This window comes from Rhea pennata, chromosome 14, assembly GCF_028389875.1.
Source record: "Rhea pennata isolate bPtePen1 chromosome 14, bPtePen1.pri, whole genome shotgun sequence".
NCBI classification, from domain to species: Eukaryota; Metazoa; Chordata; class Aves; order Rheiformes; family Rheidae; genus Rhea; species Rhea pennata.
In genome coordinates this window covers 13773233-13785639 of record NC_084676.1, presented here as the reverse complement: position 1 = coordinate 13785639, position 12407 = coordinate 13773233, and positions in this window count along the sequence as shown.

The window sequence follows — 12407 nt, the reverse complement described above, 5'->3', positions numbered from 1 at the left end:
AAAGAAGTTATATCTTGGTCAGATTCTGTAATCCAGCTCCCAATACTAAATAAAACTTTATTTTCAACATTCAAAATAAATACATATGGATTCTTTATTTAGGTGTAGTGCTCATAATAAGGCATTCCTACAGGCTGCATATGTTAATTTTACAGTGTCTGTAACATGGCATTTGCATTGGAAATGTGCTTTCCAGCATCTATAATATGTAGGTTTCAGGCTAGATATGATTTTTCAATATACTGCAAGTCAGTGCGATAGCTCCTTTACTATCAACAAAAAAACAGCAGTATTACTATTTGGCCTCTCATATATTATTTTCATCTTACATCTTTTCATAAAGAAAGATTCCTAGCAAACATAAATATTATCAGGTAGTATGTCTAGCACAGCAACTGCTGAGGCAGGCTTCCTACTCCATTACACCTACTTTATTTTGAAAGAGAGCGTTGTGAAAAACTTCTAAATTCTGGTGACCTAATTCTTGAAACTTTTACATAGGTATGACTGCATGTAAGTCAGTGGTACCATTCCTGATTTATAAGAGTAACCAGGAAGCATTTGGCTTTATGACATGTAGGCAGACCAAAGCTGAACATTACATTCAATCACCCCAATGTCTTCTACATATTTTGGAATAAAAGATGTTGATGTCTTATCATCCAGATGATCTGAGTGGAATGGAATACTCAGGTGTGGACAAACTCCTAAAAAAAAATTCTTATTTTACCTATCTGCATTTTCTGAGCTAACAAAATCTATTTAACATGATGAATTTGAGAAATGTTCTTGACAGATGTAAAGATTTGCTGGATTAACATACTTTCAAAGAACTTGGATAAGGCTGAAGGACAAAATAAAGATATTTCTGTAGCAAATGGGCGGGGGGTCATAAATTATAGGATTTATTTACAGACTTTCCATAAACTGCTGATGTCAGTTCCTTTAGATACCATTTAAACATGTCTGCTTTTGTCAACTTGCTGGAAATCCCCTGTCAAATAGAGATATATGTCAAATGTACACAAATTATGAGTTCGATGCAAATCAGAGCAACTGAGGAGATTATCAGTGAGATATAACGTACATGACATCTTAAGATATCTACAGAAGAGAGACAACATCAGAGAGCATAGAAAAATAGGTCTGAAAGGATGCAAGGAGTTCATCTAGCCGTACCAAGGTAGCATGAATCATGTTAGTGGTTGATATTTTTACATTCTATACATATAGATACAAACATATCAGCCATGAATTGGTCTATTATACAATTACATAACATATATTTATAAAGATAAAATATAAATACACAAGACATAATTTTCTACCACATATTTTTAAAAGCCTGTCTCCCAGACAATCTTCACCATTTTTCCTTTTGGAAAGCTTATGTAATGTCTAACCTTCATCTTCCTTCCCATAATTTAAACCCACTACTTCTTGTATTGTCTGCAAAAGTTATGGAGTATTAGTTATTGCACTGCTCCTTGTCTCATATATTGTAAAAAAATTATAGGTAACAGGAATGGCGAAGCCTTCGTGACCGACCCCAAATCTGCTATGATGCCTTTTGATCTTTCCTCCTAAATCATGTTCTTTGTTCACTCTGTCTCCTTTATCCTGGACTCTCCCCAGCTGATGCTGACTTTTTTTTTTTTGAAATGCCCCAAACTAAACGCAGCGCCCTGCCTTTCCGGTACCAAGAAGGATCACTTTTGCCCAGATATCTCAGGGTGATGCTGAGCCTTTTGCACAGCCAGCTGATATCATTGACTCACATCCTGCCTGCCTGTGGAGCCTCGCACTGCTCCCTACTGAATTGCACCTTGTTTTTTGAGACTATCTGCACTTTAACACAGTCATTTTCAGTCCTTGCATGAATCTGCCATCCTCTCCAGCTTCTGCCCTTCTGCAAAGATTTCTTCATCCCATAGTTTAGGTCATTAATGAAAAGAATTACTAGCAGTGGCAGCCAGCACAAATCTGAATCCGAATCACAAAAAAGCTAAACTTGCACACTTTTTGTAAGAGCTACTTTAGTCGTTGTGCTTCTGGAAAGTAACTTCCCAGCAGTGTTACAGGGTGGCTCTCATTCACACGCTGTCAGTGGGAGGAGGCAGTTTAGTTAATGTCTACTAAAAGTGGATGTGATAATGAAATTTGACTAGACTGGTGCAATATAAGGACAAAAAGAACAATCAGGGATGGAATGAGCTCCGTTAGATCAACTTGTGGAAGGTTTGACTTTCTTGCCTATAGCTTTCAATGATAGTAATTATTTTGCATTTTTTTTGTACTGTTCAACTGCAAAAGGCAATACAATTTTCATCCAGGATACTTGGGAACAAGCATTTAACAGCATAATCCACTTAATACATGTTGGTCAAGAGGGCGTAATTATTGACAACCGGACCAAGGGTAAAATTCCCATTAGCAAGTTCCACACGTCAATGGATGACCACTCTGGTTGAATGAAAGCTGATAATGGTATTGTGTGCGCTCAGAGGACAACGTAGTTAAGCAAAGCTCTCTGACTCTAGGGTTAGGGTAGAGTTCTATGTGTTGAAACAACTGATAATTGCATTGACATAGCGGATACCCTATTTTTAGATGAATCAGTGAGGTCTTCCAGCCCTAAAGTTATTGCCCTAAATAATGACTGAGAGAGAAAGAACAAGAGGCAGCTGTCTTGTGTAAAATATAGCGCGTATGTGTTGCCAGGCTCTGGTGGTTTCTACCGTTCTATCATTGCTCTTACTGGTATGATTTCCAAGTCTTTAACTCTTCCAGCAGATTCTGGTAGTTCGTAAAAATAATTCTGTGAAAATAAATATTGAAATTAAATGTCAGTATACCACAAAAGGGTAGCACTTTTTGCACATTGGTAGCACTGATATTTGCCAATACTTATCTTTTTCTCTTCCTGTAACAGTTCACACAGTCTTTATTGACTGTTATGTGTGTCATATGGTGATATTTTGATAAACTGTAAATGATTACTATGTTCTCTTTATTTCCAAGAGATTACCAGCAGTACTGGGTTTGACTTAGCCAGCTCCCGTGAATGCTGTGCATGAGGCATCATTAAGGCTTAAAATAATACCTAATGTATAGATTAGAGCTTAGGTATGTTATATAAATCACAGCTAACAAAAATACTCTGCCACGTGTTTTTCTGCAGTAATTATACTGCCTGACCTGGATGCCTGCTTCTGCATGGAGCTGTCTTTCATACGTCCGATGTTAAAACAGGAAAAACAGCATTTCTGAAATAAAGGGCATGGAAACAAAACAAAAAGAACAAAACTAAATAAAAATTACCTAGTTGGTCAGAAGCTGTTTTGTTTTGTTTTGTTTTGTTTTTCCTGAGCCCAGGGCATAGCTTGGAACAATTCCAGTTTACGTGCATCCTCCAACAGATTTCACTGGGCAATTGGTGGCCGGGTCTGTAGGGTAAACTGCTTCATAAGTACTGGGATGAGGGGCAGATTTTGAGAGCAAGAGAAAGAAAGGCTTTTGCTTAAAATCCATGGCCATCTACCACTTTCTCTAGTTCTGACCTTTCTATTGGAGGGTGCCTTTCAGACCAGACATGCTGGGCCATTTCACACTGATGGGCAGGCACATGTGGGCTAAAAGGCAATGGAAATCTTATTGCAAGCCAAACTTGCTATGTCTTTCTCCAACATTGCATCTGATCTTAGATCCTGTGCTAGCTTTTAACATAGGTTCATTTTCATCAGTGCAAGATTTTTCAGAAGACCAGAAGTATGTGGCACTTGTGTAAAATTCTACCTAAGGAATTGTTTGACAAAACAATTTCCTTACCTCCTATGCTGCCCAGTTAAATGAATTTATCACTGATGATTCTGTAAAGATAAGGAAGCCCACTGCAAAGAAAAAAGAATAAGAATTACTCAAGTCTCCACATTTTACAATGAAATAATTCTTGATCCTTGGTATATCTAAAAAGCAATTTTTTTTTAAGATTTCAAATTCAGTAATTCCTTCTCAGTGACTTGGCTTTTTCCTTTTCCTCTTGCCTAACTCCTTCACAAACAAGCAAGCTCTGGCATCCAGTTATATTAAAAAAAAAAAAAAAAAAAAAAAGAAAGCACTCATTCAACATTTATTAAAACTGATAAAAATTCATTGCAGTGATTCTTCTTGATGTTCCTTACTCTTCCTAAATCATTGCACTGGAAAGAATACAAATTATTTAAAAGCCAGTCCAGATATTGAAGAGTATGAATAAGGAAAGAGGATGAATACATCTCCAAGAAAAAATAATCAGGGTACACTTCTCACTAGACCAGTTAATTGCTATAGAACTTTTTAACCAAAACAAATTCGAAGAAATATATTGGTGTCAGAGTTGGATCAGTTTTTATTTTGAAATAAATATTACAGGAATATAGGTAGCATCTACTAACTGTCATTGATTTAGTCTTTTTGTTTTGTAATTATTTGAGATTAAATCCCTGATTTACAGTGCTATGCTGTTAAGAGTACGATTTTCTTGATACTTTTAATGGAAGTTGTGCAACCTGCTGGAGAGCTGAGATGCTGAGGCACAAAAGCCATAAAACAAACTGGATAAATAAACACATATATAACCGATGTATGAAAATAGCTAGAATGAGTTTTCATCCAGGTGAATAAATCTGCAGCTGAGGAATGTTGGACTCGGTGCGCATGAGGATCTCTCCACTCAGCTGTCCAGGAGCCACAGGCAGAACTGCAAATTCAAGATAGTCACTGATAAGGTGGTGACCCAGGCCGTACACTTACGGCTTAACCCAGTCAAACACAAAGAGGTAACGATGCTCCATAGAAAAGCGTCCGACAGCTCTGGTCCTCCTAATAGCCTAAGAGAAGGAAAATTGCAGGCAAGGGAGAAAGACAGAAGTAGCCATCAGTGAGGGATTTCCCCTCTGCAGATAAGTATATGCCCGTCCGCAATAAGGATTTAGTGACAGTGCATATGTCCCAGTGTGGAGAGTTACAGGACAGAGTATTGCTTATCTTCTTTCTCTCTGTGGCTTGTGAATTAAGAAGGTGGCTTTTATGAGCTATTATCTCAGTGTAGGTACATGCAGTGGGCCAAATTCATTCCCTCTGTACATCCAGTAATTGATGGAGATACATCCACCTTTGAGAATTGCTGCAGCGTCTCTTAACAACAGGAAGAGCGTAAAGACACTTCAAAGCATTTTAGGCTCAGCAATAGATGTGAGATAATTTTCACTGATGGTATGGACTGCTGTGGAGAGAAAAACTTACCTACTTCTGTTCCATTCCCCTTCTCTTTCTTTTTCTCTTTCTCCCCATTATGTACACTCACATGTTCCAGAAAGAAGCATTTGTGCCTTTGCAAATTATAAAGTGTCACCTTCATACCACATTCATTGGTTTGTACTGGAGGAGTCTGGCTTTGTGGACAGGAGTGGGTGAGCAAGCAAAGTTGTGCCCACAGCTTACAAGAAAAGAATTGACCTGTTGTTCCCATCTTATGGATTCATTAGAAGACCCATCTTACCTCAAATGTGCTGTATCAGTCTTTGGCTTACTTTGACTGATTTGCTCCAGGAAGTCTGAATGGATGCAAGCTTTTCTCCAAGTCATCAGCAATCTTGGGAAAAAAAGGGAGAAAGGCTTACAGACCAGAAACTTTCACACTTGGAAAAAAAGTAACACTTTCAAGAAACTCCAGAAGAGCATCTGACTTTTAGCTAGACTTCTTAAGGCCCGTTACTTTGTATTTAAGACAAGAAAGAAGTCCCATCCAACCTCTGCATCTGTTAACTTACCCGGATCCAAAGTTCTTCAATGTTCTGGGACTATTTTTTTGGAAAGTAATGACAAAAACGAGGAGTGGAATAGATGAGCTTATAGTGTCATGCAGTGGCTAAGACAGACTGTAGGAATGAGCACATAAAGGACCTTATTGAGATGGTGTTATCCCTGCATATGGTTTCAGTGAGACCACAGCTGGGAGACAGTCTGTTGCCAGTGTCCACAGTTTTAAAAAGACATTGTCAATTTAGGAACATTTCTGAAAAAAGCTACTCATGATTTCCAATTCTGCCTTCAGTGAGAGGCTAAATAAGTGGAAAAAGGCAAGGGAGAGGTGACTTGATCATCATCTGGAACAGATCTTTGAAGGCAATTAGCACCTGGCACATACCCCTGTTGAACCACAAAGGAGCAACCCAGCTCTTTACCCAAGAACAGCTCCCCTGTTCCTGTCCAAAAAGGCTGTTTGGGACTAGGTTAGTCCTGCTCTGCCAGCCAGCCTGTTCCTAACCTCCTAGCGGTTGTGGTACCAAGATCTGCTTGTAGATGTAGATACTTCAACACTTACGTAAGATTAAGATACGTGATAGTAGGAGAGTAGACAGCAAGGAAGAGGAGGGTGAGATCCAACATCTGAAAGCTGTAACTAGGCAAATTAAAATAATATGTAAAGTAGAAGGTGTATATCACAAAGCAGATTAGACCTTGGAACTTGCCTAGCAAGTTCCCACAGAAATTAAGCTTGATTCAGCAAATACATCAGCGCATGTCTAAATTATGCAAGGAATCGTGGTGGTCTCTTCAGGTGCTAAAATCTCTGGGCAGTGAGAACTGTGCTTCAGAAAGGGGCATGTTCATAGGAAAATAATGGCCAGTTCTGTCCTCTTCAGTAGGTCTCAGGGTAGCTCACTTCACTCAACAGCTTTCCCCTGGTATCTCTTCAAATACTGTTCTGTATCTATCTGACACCTTTTCAACTGGGATGTCTGCACCATGGTGGAGATACTATGAGTGTGGCCTGTCGTCAGGGACTCCGTTTGCTGTCAGGGCAATGGGTGTTTGTCAGAGAAAGCAGCATTCTTCGAGACCTGCTGCTTCCTCCATGGAGTAAGAGTGGATGACAAAGCAGTGTTGGGGCAATTTAGCAGTTGATAACTGAACCTTTATCATTTTCAGGGAGCTCAGCAGGTATTGTCCAAGGTCCTCAACAAAAAAATGGAGTTAGTCCTGAGACTGGGACATTCATTTCTATTAAGAGAAACTTGAATGAAACAAAAGGGAGGCTGAAAGTTTTATCATGAGAATATCCTGAAAGGATACGGGTAGGGAGGATACAACCTATGAACCTGCAGCACACTTGAGACCAGCCTAAATTGTCCCTGAAGTGCAAAAGAGACATGCTTTATGTTTTAGACTGATTTTTCCCTCTATTTTCTTAAATAAACCACTTGCCTTTAGTGGTAATATTTGTTGTTTCCACTATGCCACTAAGCAAAAGAATAACCTCCATGGCAATATTTCACTGAACAGCTCCTAGCTAAGGCAAGGAATTGTGGAAAAGCACCCAAAGCTATTAATGCACAAGCGATGTTACTGCAGTTATACATAAAAATGAAGGATTATCTTAATTTCTTAGCAGCTTGTTTTGCAAATGTCTACAAAGACAAAGATTAAATTGGTTTGAATCTGAGGATATGCAAAGCTAACTTTCAGCAACTGTGTTCAGAGTGAGTTAGCTGATATCATTTAATTTCATCTCCATCTGCCTTCTGAGCAGTTTGGCATGTGTTTCTGAGTACCCATCTGGTCTGTGGGCTGGGTCAAATGATTGTACTCACAGACGTCATTTGGGATTCTTCTGGTTTGGGGCATTCATGAAAACCAGCGATTCATTGGCACATCACTGTTTAGTCATTCTGGACTCTTCCCACGTTGTGCTTGTCAGCTATGATATTTCTCTTGAACCTTTGTCCTGGGCTGGTTTGTGCAGTTGTTCTGTATGCTACTGAGAGCATACAGCCAAATCTCAGAATCATGGAACAGGGCTTCCGTAGGGTCTGAGCGGCCAAAAAAATACTGCCTCTCCAAATCTGATGCAAAGCACAGATCTGGTTTCTGGCTCCAAGAGCTCCAAGAATTCATTTAAAGACCTAAGCACACTGCTATAAAAAATATGTAACTAACATTACAGGACATGGATATCTGTCAGTGCGGACTTCCAGAGTCCCAAGGAATAGTTAACACATTTTAAAGGTAATGTGGAGTGGGACAAATTTAAACACAAGCTAGGAGAAAATCCTAGGTGAGAAAGGAGCTACACAGTCTGCTGGAATATGTGGCAGTGGCACGTGTGTGAAGAGTAGTAATCAGCTGAAATGCTGTCCCACAGATCTGAGCCTGGTGTTTGGCTGGGACCTCAAAATCTGCCAGGCAAGGCTTCTCGAAGTCGTGGTCACATCAGGATTTTTCTGGGATCTTCCATAAAGTCTCTGAGCACAGATTTATTGCTGCAGTGTTACAGATACTTTCTCTGAATTTCTCAGTATCCAGCCAGCTTGACCAACTAAAAAGCAAAAGGCTAAAATTGTGCAGTCTTCTCTTCCTAGTGATTTGTGTCTATTCTTTTCTCAGTGAAGCCAACTATTGTTCCCTTAAATCAGAAAATTCAGGTCCAGTGGCTAGTCCTAGAAATTGCTAGGACAGTGTCGGCTGAAAGCCCATCTTTTGGCATTTCATTCTGTACTGAAGCTGAAGACAAAAGCCTTGTTGTTCTTTCTGAAGCCCTAATTTATAGCCCCTAATATACAAGTAGTAATGAATATAAGATAACTTGCTATACTGTGATTCCTTCTTTTAAAGAAACCTGATCACAAAGGGCACTTCATAAATCTAAAATGTCAGTACTGCCCAGCAGATGCTGGGGCTTAGGGAGTACTGGTTCCACAGTGAGTGGTGTAATTATATAAACACAAAGCAAAAATCCTTGCTAAAAAAGCAGCTTGCTTTAACTCACTGGCTGATTAAACTAAAGTCCATGGGAAAGTGAGAACTGCAGAGATATCTTTTTTTCAAGGTCTTTATCGCAAATCAGCTTGAAATGACAAAGATGTTGCAAACATTTCTGTTGCAAAATCTCACAGCCTTGCATTCTTTTTGTCAACTACTACCTACAAAGCAGAAGATTTTTCATCCTCAGAACAAATGTGGTCATCCTATTCTTTGATAGAACCATAAATTTCACCTTATTTTGATGGAATGAAGAGAAATCAAGAAGGTGATAAATATTTTCCTTCCCCCATAATAATCAAGGCTTAATGGCTTCCTCTTTTGTTAAAAGAAAACATTGTGCCCATCTTCATCAAATCCTTTGTAAAGGAATGTCTAAGACCTTTTGTGTTGCAGCTTCTGCTTAGTAACTTCTCTGTCTCTCTCCTCAAGACAAATGGCACAAGCGAATGTACAACTGCAGCACAGTTTAGTCTCAGCACCGTCAGATCCTGTTAACTCTTCCGTTTAGACCCAACAGTCCTAAAAGAAAGTACAGCAGGCTGTACTCCCATTTGCGGTTCAAACCAAACAGCATCCTCAAAGCAGTGACCCATGCACAGCAATTCTCATGCCTGGTTTTCTCCTGCATTCAAGAAGCTAAATTTAGGATTCTTAGTAATGCATTTGGCTCAAAGCAGACCTCAGCTGCAAGGGTCTTTGCACTGGCTATTCTCTCGACATCCTTTACCTAATGAACTTGCAAAGCAGTGAAGCATGGCTGCTCCTAGCTGCTCTGGAGGCCCCTCTAGGCTTGCTCTACAGGGGTGACTTTGCGGTGGCAGCAAATGACTTCCTATTTGCATCCACTCTTGCAGGAAAATATATTCAGCTAACAGTCCATTGCAAACCTTTTTTGGTAGTCACATACGCAGTGCTGGTTTGGGGAGAATTTGCACTGTGAACTCCAGAGCAGTTGGACTGCAGTTTTTTCTCTCTCGATCTCTTTTTTCTTTCTCCCTCGTTTTCCCTGGCACTTTCTTTCGGAACACTGACTTTCCAGCTCCAGGCAAAACAGCCGCTGCTATTTTTCTCTAGATTTTCAAAGATCACCTCAAGTGAAACTTTGTGGCATTTTAAGAATAAGAGCGTTTATCTGTACTTCTATTTATATAAAGCTCCTTCATTAACCCCTAGATTTCTGTTTAGATTTAAAAACTAGATTGCAATGAGTGCGATATTACCCCCCTCTTGCTCCCGCCTCCTCCCCCAGCTCTGTAGCAAAATGAACTTGCTTAGTCACGTTTAAATCACACCATGGGAGATTACCACAGAAAGGGTTGTCAACCCTGTCTTTCAGAAGGGATATAGCAGCCTTCACGACGAATACTGAGATGGAAGAACTGTAACTTTCAACTTATAAATGCCTCTGATGTAATTAAAAATTATTTGAATAGTCTATAATTACTTTATGAATTTAACAAATTTATTTTTGTAAACAATTCCAGACAAGACCAATCCCTAAGTATAATGTTAAATATTATTCTTCTAGGCCATAGTTTTCATTTTTCAAAACCTGGACCTCTAAAGATGTGGACTGTAGCACAGCAGATTTTATCTTATTGCTTCCTTTCCTTATTTAATCTTTGCTGATGTTTTAAAAGTGGTCCATGGATTCCCAGGGGACTGTAAGCTGCCAGTTAAGAAACTTGTAATAAACTAAACACATTTCCCATTTAATTCTTCTCGCAACAGTTACTGTACCATTCCCAATCATTACAAGTATTAACATCACACTTGCCTATCAGAATTCTCCATTTGAATACAGCTAAAACACTCCAACTTGCAAAGGATCATCTCTTCTTCTATAACCAGCAAAGCTGCTATAACTTTCAGGGAAAAAATGTATAACATGAGCTTGTCATGGGTGACTGCTTCTCAGTTTATGGCTTCCTGCATGCTATAAATATAAGGTGCTTTTATTGTCTGTCAGTGCACTTCCACATGTGTAGACAGAACATGGGCATTTTGACTGCTTCTCTAGGTCAGGCTGTGTGAACGGTACTTACAGCTGTCCACAAGTGGTCTGCCTGCCAGCTTGCACCATTCTCTGACAGCTATTCCCTGCTCGACTTGCCCAGAGTTTCTCAGGCAGGTCTTAATTCTGAGCTCTTGGAGTCTTTGCAAGCCATGCCCTCCGTAAAATTCATCTCTGAGAGTTACTTTCAAGTCAAAGTCAAGCAGTAGTAGGCTAAAATGAGAGTAGAGCACTTGTTTTCTGGTTTGTTCTGACCAAACAGATTAGATTCAGCTATAATGTGTTTTTGTAAATACTATAGATGTGGTGGAGCCTATGAAAATATACTAACTTCCACTAGCACAATAAGAATAAATTAGAACAAATTAAAAGAGGAATAAACAGAAACATACCAGACTTCCCAATAATGTCTTCTGGCAAACATTTTTGTATTTGGGAACTCAGTAAAATTATATTCTCAGTACACATGGTCTTCAGAACAGGCCAAGTTCATTTAACGCAGCAAAATTCAATGAATTATTTTGATCCTCTGCACAGTGCTCTTATATAAAGATGTCATTCAATATGATGCAGAAAATTAATTAGAGCCACCCTAACAATTTTGCTTCTCTAAATTTGATAGTAATTCTTTGCAAAACATCTGTGCTCCCCTCCCAGCTAATTGCGAGCAAAGAGAAAAAAATATAACTATGATGTTGGATGCCTCCTCCCAGAGACCTATTTACACTTGCTAATGCAAACACAGCTTGCTGCAAAACTTGCCAACACTCTGGGCTTCTTGCACCATCCCTTTTCTGCTTGCTGGCCATTAGAGAGACGTTGTGATTGAAGCTGCCAGTCAAGTACATATTAAAACCCTGTATGCCTCGCTGAGTAAATTGCATTGTTGTGACACAAACTGCCAAAATGGTTAAGGCTTGTGCTCTTTCTTCAGCTCGTGAAAAAGATTCAAAAAGACCTGACTGTGTGAAGGATGGGTGGAATGTATGTCTTAATTTTACAAATTTCAAAATGATTTTGAAGCATGCAATTAGCCTTGTTATGTTACAGGCAGTTCGGCTTGTGCTGGGAGTGCTGTTCTTTCAAGTTTCAGATTTTCCTTAAACTATGGAGCTAACCAAAAACTAGCAACTCAGTGCACAATCTAGGATTGCTACATACTAAGGATTCACGACATCCTGTCTGCTGTAGAAGACTCAAATGAAGATACTGCTAGCATGAAGGCCAGTCATTTTACTTCAAGTGCTCTGACTGGGAGAGCAGATGTCACCAAAGCAGGGGAGTTTTTCTTCTTTTGTGTGGGTTTTAACTAGTTTATCTTCTTGTGCTGGACTTGAAAAAAAGTTCTACATGTAGAAACATGAAGTATAAATATTTCCCACTTTATGATAAAAAAGGAGGAAGGGCAGATAAGTGCAGTAACCTTTGCAAGGTCTGGAGTTTCTTCTCGTAGAATAAAATCTCTCTGACATGCTAATAGGCCTTTTTGTTTCAGTGGATGAGAGAATATCCTTTTTCAGGAAATCAATACATTGCCAACATGTGCATGACAATAAAGTTACTTGAATATTTGAGCAGGAAATAATGC